The sequence below is a fragment of the Balaenoptera physalus genome (assembly GCF_965194825.1).
Source record: "Balaenoptera physalus genome assembly, chromosome: 4".
Classification (NCBI taxonomy): domain Eukaryota; kingdom Metazoa; phylum Chordata; class Mammalia; order Artiodactyla; family Balaenopteridae; genus Balaenoptera; species Balaenoptera physalus.
Window position 1 is genome coordinate 77,835,356 of NC_138891.1, and position 19,677 is coordinate 77,855,032.

General features: G+C 50.4%; 1 protein-coding gene across 2 annotated transcripts in view; it reads left to right on the forward strand.

Moving 5' to 3' along the window:
* Positions 1-1,238: 1,238 nt before the first annotated feature.
* SEMA5B (semaphorin 5B) overlaps positions 1,239-19,677 on the forward strand; it is a 121,610-nt gene continuing 103,171 nt past the window's right edge. Inside the window, exon 1 of one of the 2 annotated variants that reach the window (XM_082459481.1) lies at positions 1,239-1,293. The gene's annotated coding sequence lies outside the window, so the exon portion shown is untranslated. Of the gene's footprint in view, positions 1,294-3,985; positions 5,973-19,677 lie in introns of those variants that run through there. The other variant, XM_082459480.1, reaches the window with a different exon arrangement.

A 19,677-nucleotide genomic window follows, 5' to 3' on the forward strand; every position in this document is an offset into this window, starting at 1 on the left:
CCTCTGTCCTTCCTTCTGATCTTCACACCACTCCCATACCTCACTTCCTCCTGACTCATCCTCAGCCCCAGTCTGACATGTTTGTCAGAAAAGCAGGAAAGAGGAAGGTGAAGAGTTGCTCTTGACTGCCTGCGGAGCCAGATGTGGTCATCCCTGGGTGTCATCCCAAGGGCAAACTACAAAGTCAGCCTGCCTTCTCTCACCACACCCCTGACTTAGGAGACGTGAAAATGTTGTATGTGTGCGTGTGTGTGCGTGTGTGTGCATGTACACACTGATCTTCATGCTGCCTGAGAGAATGTGTGAGAGTAAATATGTGAAGGTCTGGAAGGGAATTTATTTTCTCAGGAAATGAGAAGAAAAATTAGCACTATAACACAAGAAACAAAAATGACGCCAGAATGAATGTGCACATGTGGGGTTGGTGACCATTTAGAGGTTTGGGTTTTCAGAGCTCAGGCTCCACTGTGCTGTGACTTGGAGAGCTGCTGTGTGAGTCAATGGACACATGTGGTGACCTGGGTGGAAAACAATTAGTATATGTTTTACTCTAATATGCATCTCCTATTGCAAGTTTTTAAGTGCAAATACAGATGTTTACTGATAATCAGTTGGAGAGAACACTGATATGGAGAAATCTAAGTTCAAATCTCGGCTCTGAAAACTGTAACATTGCGCCTCAGTTTCCTTATCTGTAAAATGGGGATAATAATAATGATTCACTCTTAAATCCTTACTGTGCACTTGCTTTTACCTAGTGCCATTCTGTGGGCTAGGATTACAGCAATGAACAAAGTGGGCAATGCCTCCGCTGTCGTGGAATTTATATTCTGGTTAGGGCAGATGGATAATAAATATGTACAATGTCAGGTGATGATAAAGGGTGACAGGGGTTTGTCATTTTTGAAAGGATAGTAATGCATTGCTAATGAACTGATATTTGAGCAGACACTGAAGGAAGAGAGGGAATGACCATGTGGACATTGACAGAAGAGCTTTCCAGGCGGAGAGAACAGCAAGTGAGAAGGCCTGGAGGTGGGAGCTTCGGGTGTTCCAGAAACAGTGGAGAGGCTGGGGAGGCTGATGAGAAGTGAAGGAGGGGAGAGCAGTAGGAGATGACATCAGAAAGAGCCTCGTGGGCTTCGAGAGGATGTGGCTCTTCCTCTAGGGAGCTGGTGAGCCATGGAAGGGTTTTTTTTTGGCAGAGGAGGGCGAGGATCTGACTGCGGATGGCTACTGCATGGAGAACAGGCTGTAGGCACAAAGGTGGAAGCAGGCAGAGCAGACATCCAGGTGAGAGAAGAGAGTGGTTTGAATTGAGGTGCTAGAGGAGGAGGTGGTGAGAAGTAGCCAGATTCTGAAAATATTTCAATGGGACTTATTGACGGTTTACAGGTGGAGTGTGGGATGAACTCAAGATTTTGGCCTTGAGGAATTCAAAGACCGGAGTTTTAATTTACTAGGTTGGAAGAGTCTGAGGGAGGAGCTGGTCTGGGGAAAGAAAATCAGAAGTTAAGTCTGAGATACTTACTAGATGTTCACGTGGAGGAGGGCAGCAGGCAGTTGGTTCTCTGAATCTGGGTTTCAGGAGAAAGGTCAGAGCTGCTAATGGAAACTTAGATGTCATCAGCAGAGAGATGGTGTTTACAGCCCCGGGGCTGGACAAGACCATCCCAGGCGGCAGTGTGACTATCTCCTTCACATGGCGTGAAGGCCAAAAGCTATTGCATGGAAAAGACTTTTGTAAACTGTGACGTGCTAAACACATCGAAAAGACTCAGTGCATCAACAGAGTAAAGGACATAATTTAAAGAAGTGTCTGCAGGGAGAGTTAGAATCATAGAATGTTGAACCAAGAGGACCTTAGAAAGCAGCCAATCGACCCCTCTCGTTTTAGCCACGAGGAACTGAGGTTGGAGAAGTTAAGAGGCTTGTGCAAGGACACCCAGCTCGTTAGTGGCCAGCAGCCGAGCTGGTCTCAGAACTGACGAGCCCTAACTGCGGGTGTGGTGCTCTTTCCTCCAACAACGCACCTGTTCACATTTACTGCTTCAGCTTTCTCTGAATCTGTCAACCAGGGCCAAGTAATTCTTCCAGAACAGAAATCCAATTATATCGCCTTATGCTTTCATATATGCTATTCCCTCTGCCTGGAATACTCTGCTTCCTCCCGCTTCTCTGTCTGGCAAGTTCCTGCCCCATCTCCATTCCCAGCTAGAAGGGCCCTTTGCTGTGAAGACCTCCTTGCCCTGCTGGGTGGAGCTGGTTGTTGGTCTTCCACGTGCCCGCAGTGCTCTGGTCCTGCATTTGCTGTGACTAGAGCTGCCTCTCTGCCTGACTGTGAGGCTCTGGCTCTTTCCTCTTATGACCTCTCCAAGGAGCACAGTGAGTGGCACTTAAGTGTTTGGGGAGGAAGGAAGGAAGGAAGGCCTCTTCTCTCACATCAGCTCAGGACAATGGCAAAGCTGTCATTTAGTGACACTTCAGTTCCTCTAACCTAAGTGTGCTTTTGGTTCACAAATTGACAATGACTTCTGGGGTGGGAATTTTCCTTTTTCTTTTCCATCCCCAGGCACAATGAGCAGGTGATTCTGGGACCAAATAGAAAACCAAATAGAAAAGTATTTGGACATTATAAGTGATTGCTGCCTTCTTTTTTTCAATTCTCTCTCTCCTGTTGATATATGAGTGGCTGTGGCTTGTTTGCCTTTTGCTGCAAGGCCAGATTTGTGTTTGTGCCTGGGCTATGCACAGGTGGGTATACACACACACACACACTCACACACCTACATACACTCCTGGGAGAGGCTGCACTCTTTTTTTTCAGAGGCAGCTAGATATCCCAGAAAATGCCCTCAGGTGGGCTCCCAGGTTTGTCACCCTTGAGCATGAGAATTTGGACTTACTTCTTAATCTCTTGGTACCTTAGTTGAAGGTAAGTTTGGAATTTCTAGATCAAGAGTAAATTCCAAGAACTTCTTCCCACCCTCTATGTTTGCTGCTCTTTAGCATGTTTGTTTTGGATAATTCTGTATTAATTACTGTATTTACATTCTGCTTAATTAACACTGTTCTGGTAGGTGAAGAATTGCTCCTAATAGAAGTAATTACTGTACAGGTTATTGCAGAGGTTTAAGGAAAGTGACAGAAGATGGTGGTGACACTGTGGTGATGGGGTCAACGCTCCAGGTTTTGTTCCTAGTAAACGATTCAGGGTTTGCCAAACTCTGGGGATGCCTGAAGCAGGTGATAAGCCAGGCTAGTAAAATAACTGTCCCTTCCTGAGGTTTGGACTTCTGAAGCTCTCTTGTATTGAGAGCTCTTGAGTAATCACTGTTAGTCAATAGAATACCGTAGGATGCAATTAGGTTTAATTAGCCTAGCATCCCAAGCATGTCTGCTCCTCTGTCTGTGTCTCTTTGGGTGTCTCCCCTTCTTGGCTCCTGCTTCCCCTGAAAACGAAGCGTTCCTGGGCTGTGTCCCCAGGCTGGGGTCTCCCCTCTTCTCTTCCTGCACTGAGCCCTCTCCCACACTCATTCATAACGTGGAGGGGGAGAGCCAGGAAGGGGCATGAAGTGATGGTGGAAAGAGAAGAAGGAAAAAACAATCAAAACATAGTGGAAAAAGAGAGGGAGGGTGAGAGAATATGGTGAAGGATGGAAAAGATTTTTATAGCCTTTCAAGAGAGAGCTGCTGCCGACAACCACTCAGAAGGCACTTTGTCTGCTGTCCCAACCAAACAAATGGGAAACTCTCCCGCTCATACCTTTTCTCTGCTATATATATAGAATATTTTCATATTTTTGTATTAATTAAAAGGTGTCTATACTTCATACACATTTTATTTTTGCAATAACAAAACAGTCCCCACAGTTCTGTAAGGAATGGGAATGGGGGAGTGCGGGGGGAGGCGGGGCGGGCAACACTCACAGCAGTGGAAGGGTCCCAGACTGGGGATCAGGAGACCTGCTCCCACCCCAGCCCCCAACTCTGGGACAAATGCTTCCCCTCTGGATCTCATTGTCCTCATCTGTAAAATGATAGGTTTGGACTCGATGCCCTGCACTACCTCTTCCAACTTGATTTCTACCCCCTTATTAAATGGATGGTCTACCAGACTGGTATGCCCGACATACCCATTTCCTTCCTTTTTCCCTCTTGTCTGCATCTCTCTCCTCTTGTTCAGAGTGTCTTCCCTTTGCAAGTTCCTCTCCATTCTGCACATTATGAATCTCAGCATTCCTGTTGCCCTAGAAAGGCATTATTTCTGAGATTGTGCAGTTTCCCTTTTTACAGCATCTCATAAACTCCTTTCTTGGATTCTTTCTTTTTTTCTTTCCCATCATTCTGGCCAAACTACTTCTCTCCTTGGTTCAGAGGGGTGTGTGTGTAGTAGGGTGCTTCTCTAGGTTTCTTACCATTTCCATTCCTCTGTTTTATCTAGGATTTCCGTTATCCAGAATTTTGTTACATAAAATGATTCACTCTAATTCTTCAATTTCTGGCACAGTCTAGAAAGTCGTTTAATGTTTTCCTTCTTCCAACTTACCTATTTTTATTTCACAGTTCTCTTTAGCTGTCTCTTATAATCACACTTCTCCTGCTTTAATATGTCAGGTCCTTTGTCTGTATCCTTCATTCTTTCGTTTTCTTTTCTTAGGTCACCTTTTTAAAAAATGTTAAAATACCTTTCTTTGTTCAGCAGAGGGCTCTCTTCCCATCCCTCTTGCAGCCGGGCAGATAGGATTTGAAGCAGCTTTTGCCCCCTTGTCTTTCCCTCAGGTTTTCTAGCTATCAGAAATATTAGATACTTAAACTTGTAAACAATTCAGCCTTGTTCGGTGTGGTCGCGCTAAACCTTCCCTCCTCAGCTGAGAGCCCTCCACCGGCTCCCCCGCTCACTAATCTATTGGATGCCCTCCCAATGTTCCTGATGTTATTCACTGTAGCCCCTACTCCAATCGCTCAGTAGGGTAGGTTATCACCAACCCTGGTTTACAGCTGAAGAAACTGAGGCTTGGAGAGGTTCACTCAAGGTCGTGTAGCTAGTAAAGTTAACCCTTTTCCGGCCGATTCTGGTTTTCCAGTCCAGCCCAGCAGCCTCATCTCATTCCCTTCGACTGCAATTTATATCAGATTTCCCTTGTTTTGTACTCAATTCTTTCCCCCTTCAAATCCACAGGCAGGAAGATCGTCCCTAGCTGATAGGGCTGGGGAATTGGGGAGCCGAGGGGAAGGGAGAATTTCCTCAGGCCCCAGCGGTTGGGTGGGCAGGGTTCTGGTGCGCTGACGCCCCAGCAGAAAGCCGGATTCGAGACGGGGCTTGCCGAGGACGGTAAGGCAGGACGTGGCAAAAAAGCAGCAAGTGCTCGAGGGACCTGGGTCTCGCCGTTCGAACGCCGGCTGCGGGGCGGGACTTCTGCCCACCCTCCGTGTAAACACACTTGGCAAGCCGAGGGCGGGATTCGGACCGAGCCCGGGGACGCGGAGGTGCAGGGCGCCCCCTCGCGCTCCTCCGCGCGCCACGAGTTGGCGGGTGGCGCGCCAGCCGCGGCAGGTCCTCTCCGGCACCCTCCTCCTTTTCTCTCCCGCTCCCTTCCCTCTCTCCGCTCGCTCCCAACTCCTCCCCCACCTCTTCTCCCTCCCTCCTTCGGCCCCCTCGTCTCCTCCCCGCTCTCAGCCGCGCGCCTGGTCGGGAGCTAGTTGGAGCGCGAGGGCTGCCGCCTGAGCCCAGCTCCGCTGAGCCGGGCGGGTCGGCGGCGCGTCCGGCGGCTGCTGGCGGAACCCGAGGGTGGCGGGCGCGGGCCCGGGTCGCGGCTGCACTGGAGCGACGAGTGAGGGTCTGGGGCCGTTCTTGCGCGGCCGCCCCATTCCCAGACCGGCCGCCAGCCCTCCTGGTTCGCCTTCGCAGCTCCCCGCCGCCGGGAGCCGGGAGCCGCCCGGAACCGGGCACCTGCGCCCGCAGCCTGGAGGTGAGTCCCGGGAGCCCAGGACGCTTCCCCTGCGCGGGCTGGGCTGAAAGTTGCAAACTTCAGTAACTCGGGTGGGTAGAGGGTTAGGGGCCCGGGGCCGCTGGCAAGTTGGAACCAGGTGGCGGAGGCTGCGGGCAGAGAGGAGGGAGTCCCCGGGCTTCCACGCCGCCCTCTGCCACCTCAGCTTGGGCGCCCTCTGTGCTGCCGCGTTCCCGCCGTCAGCCGGCTCCGGGTCCGGGCTGCACGGGGCCCTGGCCCGGCCGCTGTCGGTGGCGTCTGGGCTGCACGCCGCGAAGGGGACCCAGGGCCGGGCCTGGAGGAGGGGACGGACGGTTGAAAGGCTGGGAGAGAGCCGGGCTGAGGCGCCGAGGGTGGCGCCGAGATGGAGGCTCCGAGAGGGCGGACGAGTAAACCCGGTGGAGGCAGAGCGCAGGCGGCGAGGCGCGTGGGAACGCGTGGCCCGCCCGGAGTGTGAAATCTCGCGCTCGGGGACGTCCCTGCTCCGCCGCCGCCTGCGAGCGTCCCCACCGGATTCTTCCCAGACCCCCTGACCTGGCAGGGCCCTGCGGAGCCCAAACTCTGCCCCGCCAGGCCCCAGATGCAGCCGTCCCGGAGCCCGGCGCTCCCGCCTCGGCGGGCGGAGAGGGGCGCGGCGGCGGGAACGCGGGATGCGAACGGCGCTTTCCTGATTTATTTTTCTCATGGTAATTTGTCTTTGTGGTTGGGCTGCCCATTCACTTTCCGCTCACGTCTTGCGGGAGATCCAGCGAGGAGGGAGGGAGCGGGGGGCGCTCCGGCACAGGGAGAGATGGAGACAGGAGAGGGGATGGGGATCCGAGCCGAGAGGGAAGTGGGCGTAGGACCCGCAGAGGATGAAGGCGAGGCTGAGGACACCCGGACGAGCGGAGCCGCGGGCGGGCGGCGGAGGGAGGACAGAGCCGGCCCCTTCTCCAGCGCAAAGTTTAAACAACCAGGAGGAGCCACCTGAAGCGCCCTCCTTGCCTCCTCCCCTTCCCTCGGTGCCCAGTCCTCGCCGCGCCGGGCTGCAGTGGGCCCCGAGTTGGGAGGAGGAAAGGTAACTGCCCTACTCTGCCCCCACCCCTGCGATCCTCTCCAGGTATTCCGCGGTGGTGATGAGAGCAGCCGGAGCGGGGAAGGGCTGCCCACCTTCGGGATACGCTCTTTCCCGACCCCTTGACTGAGCGGAACTGGGATTGGGAGGTTGGAAGCTTGCCTATGTCTAGACCCCACCACGACCCTACCTTCTCTGAGTCCAATCTCCTTCCACATTTCTCAGGCACCTCCACTCCCCCTCCCATCCCCACCACTTCGGCCTCATTCAGCTCCTTCGGCAGCGGCAGCGGCAGCGGCGTCTCCCTCCAGGCCCTTCTGGCCCGCCTCTCTGTCCTCCCCGCCCCTACTTTCCCTCATCTTTTAGCCTGTTCTCTTCCATTCCTTCTCATTTACCGCACCGCCCCCCGCCCCAGTTCTTCGTGACATTCAAAAGTGGGCTCTCACCTTTTCTGAACCAGGATAGATGACCTTGAGGAAGGGGAAGAGGGGAACTTGAGCCTGAGAACTGGACCTCACAACTAGGAAAAGGGGGGCAGATTAAGAAGCAGCTTGGAAAAACCCGCCAGTACCCTGCCCCAAATTTAGATTACCAACCGAGGAGGAAGGGGGATAAAATATCAGAGAGAGAGAGGGAGTTTGCCACTTGATCACTCTACAGACTACAGATCTAGAAATTACAGTTTTAAGTGATCTTATCTCTCTGTGTGCATGTTATCCTGTACTTTGGGCATTGATTGGAACATCCCACAGCCTGGTCCTACCTGTCACCTGCTGGTCCCCTACTCACCCTGACTCTCAGGGCCCACTAGGATTCTACTGTGAGATGATGAGTTCCTTGAGGTCAGGGAGCCATCTTATCTTAATACAAATCTAGCACTTTACATTGATACAAGGTTCCAGACTCAGAGGCAGGACTGGAACTCAGGTCTCCTGCCCCTCCCCACCCAGCCCAGTGGGTATAAACCAGTTTTATTTTTTACAAAAAAAGAAAAAAAATCCAACCACGACTTTTTGCTTCCCCTGATGTAGTAAAGCCTTATGCCGGGATTGGATGAGAAAAAACTGGAAGCTCACATAGGATGTTCAGGAATCCCAAGGAATATCCAGAAAGCCCTGATCCCTGAGTGTGGGTCTGAAAAGGGAAAGGGGAGCCCCAGCAAGGGGGCAGAGGGCTAGCAGACATTTAGGGAGGATCAGCATGGCAAGGCTGTAGATTGGTGGATGGAGTGTGTACACTTGGGAAGAAGATGCTCTCGGGTCCAATTCTTTTGAACACTGATCATGATACTCCTGTTCTTAATCTTGGCCACCCTCCTCTACCCCACAGGGAAAGCCAAGAAGATATCAATTCAGGTCAATACCATACAATCAACAAATTTCACTACTTTTATTGAGGATTGAGGTGGTAGAATGGACACAGAAGGCAAAGGACAAGATCCCTGATTAGAAGTGCATGTCTCCTTGTTATATAGCTTTAAAGGCCCCAGGGCTGAGCTTCAATGCCCCCCCCCACACCCCCAGCAGCTAGATGTTCCCCATGGTCCTCAAGTGTTGGCTCTGTTACTGAGTGGATACAAGGTAAAAAAGACCAACAGTGGGACTAAACTCACATGTTCACTATTTATCGACCACCTATTATGTGCCAGGTACTAGAAGCTATGGATGCAACAGTAGATAAGACATGTCTCTGATCTCCAGGATGGAGGTGAATCAGCGTGACTAGGAAAACACAATTACTAGCATTGCCTCCACTGCTGTGATAGAATTTATTGTGGGGATTTTTTTCCTGTGGGTTTGTTCAGGTGACCTGACAGCTAATATGGAGTTGTCCAAAGGACTTGGGGTCTAGGGTTTGGGGGAGGGCTGAGAGGGCTAGTATTCCACCACCTTAGCTCTTCCCTCAGCACCAAGTCCCCTCTCCATGCCTCAGATTCCTCACTCATCAAGTGGGGCTGAACACCTACCTTGTACCTGTGGTGTGGACAGAGGCAAAGCCAGGTACCTGAAGATCTGAGGAAGAGAACTATTGGGAGGGAGTATTTGGTTATTTATACATCAGTGTCTGAACCCCAGTGAGTCTTGCGATCATCCTTTGCCTCATCCAGTCACCTTGATCACTAGCTTGTCTTCGTCACCTGGTGACTCTGTGTGTGTTTGTGTGTGTGTGTGTGTGTGTGTGTGTGTGTTGGAAATAATGAGTTTTCTTCACATTCAGATCTTTGCATTTGAGTTTAGCCATCACTAAGTTGGTCTTAAATTTATGACAAAGCTTAACTAACTTGTCTTAAATGTATGACTAGAAGCCAAAGCAAGTGTCTTGACTAATGGAGTTTCATTGAATTGACTGAACTGAGCTGTTCTTTTAGAGCTTATGTGGGCAACACGTGGATTTCACTGTCATACTGCTGTATTTTTGTGGCCCTCCCTCTCTCTGACTTTTGGTTTGATGACATCTGCCTTAGCTGAAGAGATGGCTCTCTGATGGGTAGTCTGGAAGGGGATCTTTGTGTATGTCACTTTCTATCTCAGATGGAGGAATCTCCTCCAAGATTTTCTTTCTGAAAAAAATTCCCCTATAACCTGCTTAAATGCTAGAAAGTACCAGCTGGGAGCAGAGTTCTGAAAGGGAAGGGGGGTGCCAAACATTCTGTGGCTCTGCCATGTCTGCTTCCCTCCCTCTGCTTTAGTGAGCATGAGAGATGAAAACCAAACCTTGCAGAATGCACTCTTTAATCCTGACATCAGTCAGGGACTCACCAATGAGCAATGCCTACACTTGGTACCTCCAGAGTGGGAAAAGGAAAAAAAGATGGCTTCCTATCCAATTTGCAGCTCGGAACAGTGGGGAAAGCAGGACGAGGGACCTGGGAGGGATGGCGACTGGGCATGGGAGAGTTTGACCTTGAGCACACTTCCCAACAGTTGGGCTTCGCATCCTCCTCCACTCTGACTTGAAACAGGAGAACAAGGATTCCGTTAGGCTTCCCCTGAGCTTTAAAGGCAGTGCTGTGTGCTGAGTCCCAACCGTGACACTTCCCTCATTGATCTGCGATTAATAAGGATGACTTAATCAGACTTGCACCTGGAACTCGTTTGAATTTGAAGCCTTGTCCGTACTATCAGAATGTCTTTGCATTTGAACCACGAATGTCTCTGGCCTGTTCTGTGATAGGAAGGGCTGGTACTGGAGGATGGCTGGTGACCATCTGTTCTGCTATCTCCTGAGGATCAAATTAGAGGAGATAGGTTTAAATTCCCCAAGGAGGAAGCTGGGTTAGAAACAAGGGAGGCTTCTCCATCTTGAATGGAGATTACCATCACTTCTTGATTTTCCAGGAGTGGTTCATTTCTTTTTTTGTGAATTATTTGTGGGGAATATTTAGTCTCAGGCCAGTTTCTAGTTACAGCCAGCCCCACTGTTGGAAACCCACCTGATTGCCAGTATCTTCAGAAAGTGCGTTGTCCTTTTAGCCTCCACCTGAGCCAAACATCATTAGGAAGGTAAATCCGCTATATATCAGATATATGTGTGTATGTAAATATACTCATATACATTCACATATGAACACAGATACAATGCATTGCACAGCTATGTTACAGTTTGATCATCCAGTATTTTGAGTTACCTGCGGCTCTGTTCTGCCAGAATTGACAGGAGGCTGCCTCTAGGGAGGCAACTTCAGGGAAATGTCTGGTAGGGTAGCAATTTAGATCCATCCCTCCTTGCCATCCGCACTGGTCCACCTGAGCCAAAACTCCCTCCTTGCTGCCCTAGTCATTGCCCTGAAGGCGCCCCAAGGAGCCCTGCTTTAAGGAGTACAAAAGAGCCTCAGTTGGCTCTTAATTATTCAGGGATAGGTGGATCCAGTGGGCAAAGCACCTGACCCAGGACTCTTATTTCCCTTCTTTTGGTGGCTTGAGTAACTTATACCTGTAGTGAGAAGCTGGGGAGATCTTATCATTTAATACAAACTTTTGTTTCTAGCAGCCTCTTCCCTCTGCTCCTCTTCCCTCAAGGCACCTGAGGGAAACTAGGAGCCCTCCGAGAGGCCTCATCCACCCAAAGCAGACTGCCTTTAAGGTTCACATCTTGCTCTGTTGGCTGGGGTGTGTTTCTGCCCAAAAGCAGGAGAGAGGAAAATACCGCTAGCTCCGGCTTCTGCAGAGTCAGATCCCTGTAGATTTCCCAGCATCTTGATTTTCTTCCCTCTCCCGTTTGTAGAGCCACCTGCACTTGATTTTATGGAGTCAGCTATGGGCCCCATCAAGAGTCTGAGCGAAGAGGAGTCTGAGCCAAGAGCAGTGTCCTTGTGGTAAAAGCTCCCAAACAGGTCAGCTCAAAGGAGCACTTCTGTGAATGTCCCCCAAGGCTGAGGGTCATTTTCCTGCATAGACCAGGTGCCTTGGGGCCGCCTGCTCCCTTTTAGCATCTCTCTAGCTTCCAGAGTGGGTCTCTCTTCACATGCTGGGCTCAGTCTAGAGAGCAAGGCTCAAGTCAACTCTGTATACGGGTAACAGTAGCTTGGTCCCACTCAACTCTAATTCACTGGCTCCTTCAGAATCACCTGGAACGCTTTGAAAAAAATATAGACGACCAGCTCTTAATTAAGTCAGAATCCCTGAGACTGGAACCTGGGCATTGATTTTTTTTTTTTGAGCTCCTAAAATGCAACCATGGTTGAGAGCCACTGACCTAAATCTTTCCTAGGTTCTACCTGGCCTCACGCCAATGGCATGCAGATCTGCTTTGCCCTCAGCCCTTCACAACAGCCGGGTACCAGCTAGAGCTCCTGGCATTCAGATCATAGCTACTGTTTGTGTTCCTGTGTTCTGAATTTAATGACTTTTTATTATAAGCTGATTGTGGGAGCTTCCTTCTAGTGTAACTCCTTTGTGATCATTTTTTTCTTAAAAAGCATTTATAAAAGTAATGCATTCAGCATTTTTGGGTATTTCCTTCTAGATATGTAACAAAACTGTGATTGTACTGTGTTGTTTTGTAGCCAACCCTTTTCATTTAATCACATATTGTGATAATTTCCCCATGTCTTAAGTATTCTTCTCAAATGGGCTTTTCACTGGCTGCCCGGTATTTCATCTCATGGATGTGCCGTAATTTATTTAACGAATCCCGTGTGGGTTGGACATCTAGATTGTAAACCACTTTTTACTGTTATAAATAATGCTGCAGTGAACATCCTTGTCTATAAATCTTTGTGCCTATTGATGATTATTTCCTCAGAGCAGATTTCTAGAAGTGGAATATTTATGCTTCTTTTTAACAGGGACCATTTAGACAACTTTTGACTGACTTCCTAGAGCAATAAAAAATATTCATATTCAGAGCTGGAAAAACAAACTATTTTTACTGAACTTTTCTGAGGCATCAGCCTGGCTTCTTCACCCTTATCTGAGCTGAAGGTCAGAAACCTTGACCTAACCTTGTGCCTGGGCTCCACCTCCAGGTCAGTTCCACAGATTGCTGCCTCACCTTTCAGGTGAGCTCCAAGTCTCTCCTGCCCCTAACCCACAGCGTCTTTAGTTTCTTCTTAAACCTTCTTAGCCTTTCCTTCTTCACACCTCCAGCCCCAGAACTGTCAGCACTCAGCACTGCCTTCAAGCTACTGTTCCATAACGGCTATTATTACTGAGCTATTATTAAGTACCAGACAGTCTGCTCAACTTTGTATATGCTTTATCTCTATTAATCCTCATGTGCCTTATGTGCACATATTATTTTTGTCTCCACTTTCCACCTGAGGAAACAAAAACCTTGGGAGAGAAAACAATTTGCCCAAGGTCACACAGCTAATAAGTAGTAGAACTAGGATTTAAACCTAGACTGTCCGACTGCAGACCCTACAGACTTAACTGCTACATATACTTTTCTCCGTTCTTGGCTTATGGTGTCAACAAGTTGTACACAAATGCTCCATCAGCATCCCCTGTACATATACTGTGACTTTCTCCAGAAGAAGAAGGGCAGTTCTCACATACAAATCGCAGAAGAGTGGGGTTGCTATTCATCAAGTCTCCCTTTTCCTTTTGACCTCCTTGATTCTGTCCTCACCCCTCTCTCCAAGTACCCCACTCCAGAAAACATTTCTTGTCTCCTCACCGACCAGTTGCCAGTATCCCAGCGTGTCTTACAGCTGAGCAGATCCAAGTTATAACATACCCCTATTATAGCTTCCCAACCCATTTGGAAGAATTTGGATGCTACTTTCGCAGTATGGCTTATAAAGCTGTCAGGGAGGCAGGCATGCTATAGTAATGATAGGGGGAGAGGCAGCCTGACTTCTGTTGGATGTCAAGTACTGCTTAAAGTGGAGGACTGGATTCACTTTTGCATTCTTGCCTCTGTAACCTTGTCATTGCCCAAAAGATAGAGAAATAGCAGCCAAAACTGTCCTTCTGATTTGATTCTGACCATGACCAAGAACTAGGTGGTGATGTGACAGTGCTTAGATGACAGACACCACATCAGTCTGGCGTTAATGATGGCCAAGGAAAGAAATGACACGCCCACAGACCTTCCCTAGTCTGTAAGAAATCTGATTTTGGGAAGTATGATCGCATGATTAGGGATTCCAAAAGGGATGATGGTTTGTGACAGGTGAAATTCTGAAAAATGAAACTTCACATTTTTATCCATGACTTGGGTGAAACTGGAGCAAGCGAGCTTATCAGACTTGTTGATGACAAGGCTGTGATGGGCACCTCCTATAAAAGACAGAATAAATATTCAAAATGATCTTGACAGACTGGAATGCTGGGTTTAAACCAACAGGATGAAATTTAACAGGGGCAGATGGAAAGTTGCATTTAGATAGCAGAAATTAATTACTCAAGTTCATGATGGGGGGGGTGGGGGCTGACTTGATTTGGCTGCAGATCCTGAGAAAAACATCTGAGGGGTTTAATTGTACGAAGGCTTCATAGGAGCCGACAGGGTGATGGGATTGCTCAAAACAATACCATCTTAATTGGCACTAAGAGATGGGCAGGGTCCAAATTGGGTTCTCCCTGGTCATTATGTCCTCATTTCTGCACATGGATTTTAGAGGGGACCCTGGCCAACTCAGGCGTGATCAGTGGAGGGCATCCAGGGTCAGGAGGGGATTGGGAAACCCAGCCACAAAAGGCTTAGTGAAGGGAGCCCGTCTGTTTAGAGAGGGTGAAAATCCTGGGGGTCACGGTGGCTGACTGCAGAATAATAGGACTTCCTGTAGAAGAGAACACAGTTCATCATCCTGGAAGAACCAGAAGACTCCAGAGTGGAAAGTACAGGAAGCTGGATTTTTTCACAGTCTGCATCTTCCCAACCAGATGGGTTCTAGTGAAGCAGCACCAGCTGGCAGTCCTGCCTCGAACGCTGTTGGGGAACTCCTGGCCCAGAGACAGATGATTGACTGGCAGCACACCTCTGTCTCCTTGCGGCTCTGCGGCTGGAGGGTACCCACTTCCTTTCCTGAATACTGCAGAGCAGTGGCTCCCAATGTGAAGTCCCTGACCAGCAGCATTCGCAGCACCCGGACCCTGTTAGGGATGCAACAGTTCTGGGGCCAACCTACTAATGCGGCAACTCCCCGGTAGGGCCCAACAGCCTGCCCTTTAACAAGCCCTCCAGGCCGTTCTGATGCGTGCTGAAGTTTGGGACACTGCTTTAGACCACCCTGGGTGGTTCTTTCTGTCGCTGGAGGCTTGTGGCACCACAGCCTGCAGTCCTCAGCTGGGGAAGCAGTGTGGAACCTTGGAAGGAGTGTGGGCTTGGGGATGAGACAGACTAGGGTTCAAACCCAGCTTGACTGGTTTTGTGTTGTGGGTTTTACATAAGTTCCTTTCCCTCTCTGAGCCTCCTTTTTGTGCTGGAAAATGAGGGAGGGCTAGTTTAAAAAAGGATTAAAGGAAGTGGCATAGCTCATGTAGATGCTGGCTATTAGTGCCAGGTCATCTTCCGAAGGGTCTCATCAGCATCAGTTGCCTTTCCTACAGAAGTCCGTCTTCCCAGTGAGCTTACCTCGAGCCCCTCAAAGAGAAGCCTGTGTGTGGGCTTCTCTGTATCCCCTCACAGCGCCCACCAACACGGGTCTCCCTCAAGTGAGGGGTCAGTTAACTCTTGGGCTTCCAGTTCCCTCCCTCCTGGGCAATGGAGAGCCAGGGCCACTCTCCTTCCCACCCCCATCCAAGACCCCTATGCTTGAGAGCACGTGTGGGTGCACCCTTCCAGTGGGCCTGGGTGTTGCCAAACTTGATCTTATGAGGTCTGCTAGTCTAGACTCTCTGCCTTCAGCATGCAACTTTATCTACTAAAGCCATCAATGAAAGGTCTTGGGGCCAAAACATCTCATGGCAGCCTCTAACTTTAAGTAGGTAAGAAGCCTGAGTTGCTGGTGTCAGACAGGCAGGGAACGTGAGTGGGCCCTTCTTGGAGCTGGGAGATGGTGGGGTCACCTCTACAAGTCCCTTTCCGGTGACCAGCTGGTGGAGTCTTCAGTTCCTCAGAGACAAAGCTCATCTCCCCACAGGGTGGCCTAGTTGATTTTTGGTCAACAAGTCTGATAGAAAGTTCTATTTCTCTGCAGTCTGTGTCTCTCCCCATGGGCTCCATCTCTTCCACATGTGGCTATTCCAGGCAAACCCAGTCACTCCCACTGCACAGCTTTTCAAACACTGGAGACCAGTTGCCTTCTACCTCTCCCCTGCTTCCATTAGTCCTCCTCTGACTTGTCTCTTCATCTCTGGGCATGGGACACTGAACATCCTCTGACTTGTCTTAAGTTGAGGTCACCAGAACCGAGTCTGGTCCTCTGGGTGAGGCCTGGCCAGCACATCCTCATGGCTCGAGATACCATACCTTCCTTTAATGCAGCCTCATATCTGCCCTGGCTGGTTTTAGAAGCCACATGGCCCTGCTGACTTTTGTTAAACTTAATAGCCAGTCAATACCTCCAGGTTTCTATACCATAGTCTGTGCCTCAGTCCCATCTCCCGATTTTGTCTTTGCACTTGCACTCATTAGCAACGGCTGCCATAACAAAGTACTAAAACTGGGTGGCTTAAGCAACAGAAGTGAATTGTCTCATAGTCCTGGAGACTGGAAGTCCCAGATCAAGGTGTTGGCGGTATTGGTTCCTTCTGAGGGCTATGAGGGACAATCTGTTCCATACCCCTCTCCTAGCTTCTGGTGGTTTCCCGGTAGTCTTTGGTATTCCTTGGTTTATAGAAGCATCATTCTAATCTCTGCCTTCATCTTCACATGGCCTTGTCCCTGTGTGCCTGTCCGTCTCAAAATTTCCCCTTTTGTAAGGACATCAGTCATACCGGATTAGGGGCCCACTCTACTCCAATATGACTGCATCTTAACTAATTACATCTGCAACAACCCTGTTTCCAAATAAGGTAACATGAGGTACTGGGGGTTGAACATATGAGGTTTTCTGGGCGGGTGGGGGGCATGGTTCAACCCATGACAGCATTGTAGCTTTTTTGCTCTTATGTTTGGGACTCTACATTTCCCCCTAATTTATTTTATGTGGTCTGAATTCAGTCCACCTCTCCAGCTGATTAAGATGTTTTGAATTCTGACATCCAGTATATCTGCTGTTGCTCCCAGCTTCAAGTGCTTTTTGTATATTGATCCAAGGACTAGATGAGATGTGGAATGGGGTGGGATAGGTCAGAGCCCTACAGCATGCACCTGGACCCTTCCCTCCAAGAGGTCTTGAACCATTGGTAAGTACCCTTGAGTACTTACGATTGTGCAGCCAGCTACATGTCCCACTAGTTCTGCCACCTTCTGCTTGCTTGCAACAATTTCACAGAGAGCTTGTCACGTGTTTTCAAGATCAGCTACACAGGTGAACCCCGTTTCCCTCGTCTACCAGCTTGGTGGCCCTGTCAGCGGAGGAGCTGAGCTCTGCCTGACAGGACTTCTTTACTGAACACGCATTGTCTGCCCGTGGTCTCAGCTGCCTTTCCCCAGTGTCCACCACCCTGCCTTTATCATCTCTTCAGGAATTCTCTCAGGCGGCACCTGGACTTTCCCTCTCTGTGGTTTGCGAAAGCCACCTCAGACCCCTTTCTGGAAGTGAACCCCTCCAGTGCCTGCCAGGATGCTGGCAAGATTCCCGCAAGATCCACAGCTGCTCCGAGCCTCATTTGCATGTTCCCTGGGATGCGCGGCTGGGCCAAGTGGCCTGAACTCATTCAGAGCAGCTGGAGCTTTCACGGGCCTTTCCCCAGCCTCAGGCTTGGGAGCCTCTTGTGCCCGAGGCACCCTTCCGTGGAACCCCGCACCCTGACGGTGAAGACGGAGAAGACATGAGCTGAAGACAGAAGGGCAGGGCCTGCCAGAGAAGTCCCCCAATCTGGACACCACGTTAGTTCCCTTGCAGCGTTCAACCCCTTCCAGCTCCTCTTCCCCACATTGCTCTCATTCCTAAAGTCTCTCCTTCTCTTCTCTCTGTTGCTCTGTGACTCCGTGGGGTAAGTGCATGGGCGAAGGTGAGGTGTGTGACCAAGGGGCTGACTGGCTGGGGGCAGGGGAAGGGTGCTAGGTGCCGGCTCTCCCATTCACTCGTAGGGTGACTCTGGGCAAAGTATTTCTCCTCTCTGAGGCTCAGTTTCCTCATCTGTGAAATGGCTATCATACCTACTTCAGAGTGCGGTCGTGGGGATTGAATTAAATGAGTTCCTTTTACTAAACCAGGTCACCTGGTATAGTATCTGGGGCCTGAGAGTACCAAACAAACCGGTCCTTGTGCAGAGCGGACTGGCCAGCTGGAGCCTGACGTGGAGGGTGGGAGGGAGGTGGGGTCACAGCCTGGGCCCTGCACGTGGGGACGGGGGCCAGGATGCAGTGAGGCCGTTGGAATTGAGAAGAAGGAGTGAGCCTGAGAGAAATGCAGGAGGAAGAAGCCCCAGGACTGAGCAATTTGCAGAGAGGATGGAGGGTCGTGAGGATTTCCTAGAGTTTACTGAGAGCTTACGTTGTGCCAGGCCATTTAAAATGCTCTGGTATGTATCTTAGCTCATGAAAGCCCTAAGAGTAGGTATGACTTTATCACCCCCGTTTACAGATGGGGTGACTGAGACACGGCGATATTAGGTAACTAGTAAGCCAGTCCCCAGGCTTCCAACCCAGGCAGGCTGCCGTCTCCCAGCTCGCACTCTCCTCCGTCTGATGCACATGCTTTTCTGTTCCCCCTTTCCCTTCATGCATCACGATGACCCCATGACCCCATCCCCGGTTCCACCCTGCAGGATCCTCACGGCATCTCCTCCTCGTGATTGGGGGGGTGGGGCTCAAGCCTCTGCCCTTCTCTAAGGACGCTTCTCAGGGCACCTTCCATGAGATTCTAACTCACATCCATGTCCGTTCTCCCCATTCCCACCATCAATCTGTAGAAGGAAGGATTTATGTTAGATACAGGGAAAGCCTCTCAAATATGAACCGCAGGAGAAGTTACAACCGCTGATTGAAGGCAACTGTGGCATGACTTAGCTGGAGGTGTTCAGGGCTAGGGTGGAGGGATGGAGGAGGGAGAGGATGCAGGGAGGTGGTGTGGCTGCTGTGTCCTGGACCTCTGAGACCCACGGCTCCAGGTGCAGGATGAGTGGCCCGGGGTGCTCCTCCTGGCAAGACGGCTGTCCCTCCTCAGTAACCCATGGTTTAATTACACTTCACAGCCTGGTCCTGCTGGGAGAGCCGGTTGCTCTGAGATTGTCCTACTGGGCTAAATGTCTGAAGCGCTTCCCGCTTCAGAAACTTCTCTCCTTGAGAGGGCAGGGCCAGGGAGGCTCCGCCCAGGTCTGGGACCTGGGTGGGATAGGAACTGGGGGGACGGGCATGCCTGTGACTGTCCCCTGCTCTTTCCTGCCCTGGTCACCTGTCTGGGGAAACCTTCGTGACTGTGAATTAAGCCTTCTGCTGGCAGTCTGGTGCTGTGGCCTCCTGCAGGGGCTCTGATAGAGGGAAGAGGAGAGGGGGACAGAAAGGCACACAGGGGAGAAAGCACAGGTAGCCCTAGGGGTGGATAAATGCCTCCAGCCCCAGGGATTAATTCTGGGGGGGATCTGCTTTGTGTTCTCAAATGCAACTACCATGGGTGACGCCCCACCATGAGCCAGTCTCTCATTTCAGTACTCCTGGAGGCCTATAAGGGAGAGGTTAGCCCACAATTTACACACGAGGAAAAGACTTCAGAGAGGTTAAGAAGCTTACCTAATACCCCACAACTCATAGAGGTGAGGTAACCAGGCCATAGTGAACCCAAATCACGTGCTCTTTCCACCTGATCATGGCCTTCTCCCAGTAGCTTGGTACCTGCCTACCGGCTCCTGTGGGTCAGGAGTGCCAGACAGACCCAGGGAAATGCATTTGGTGGTAGAGGGGAGGTTGGAAACTAGGGGGTTCGAGAATTTGGGGTATGCAGTGTTTTTGTGCTAGAACGTTGTCCATGAGTGCTGTCACTGCTGGGAGGCCCAGGGCTCTGGGTTTCTCTGGGTCATTCTGCGTCCTGCGGAGGTGATGGTGAAGCTTTTATGGGAAGCCGTCGTATCCTTCCATAGCACGGCTGTGGTCTCTCTCCCCTCCTCCCCAGTGCTTTCTCTCTCTCTCTCCCTCTGT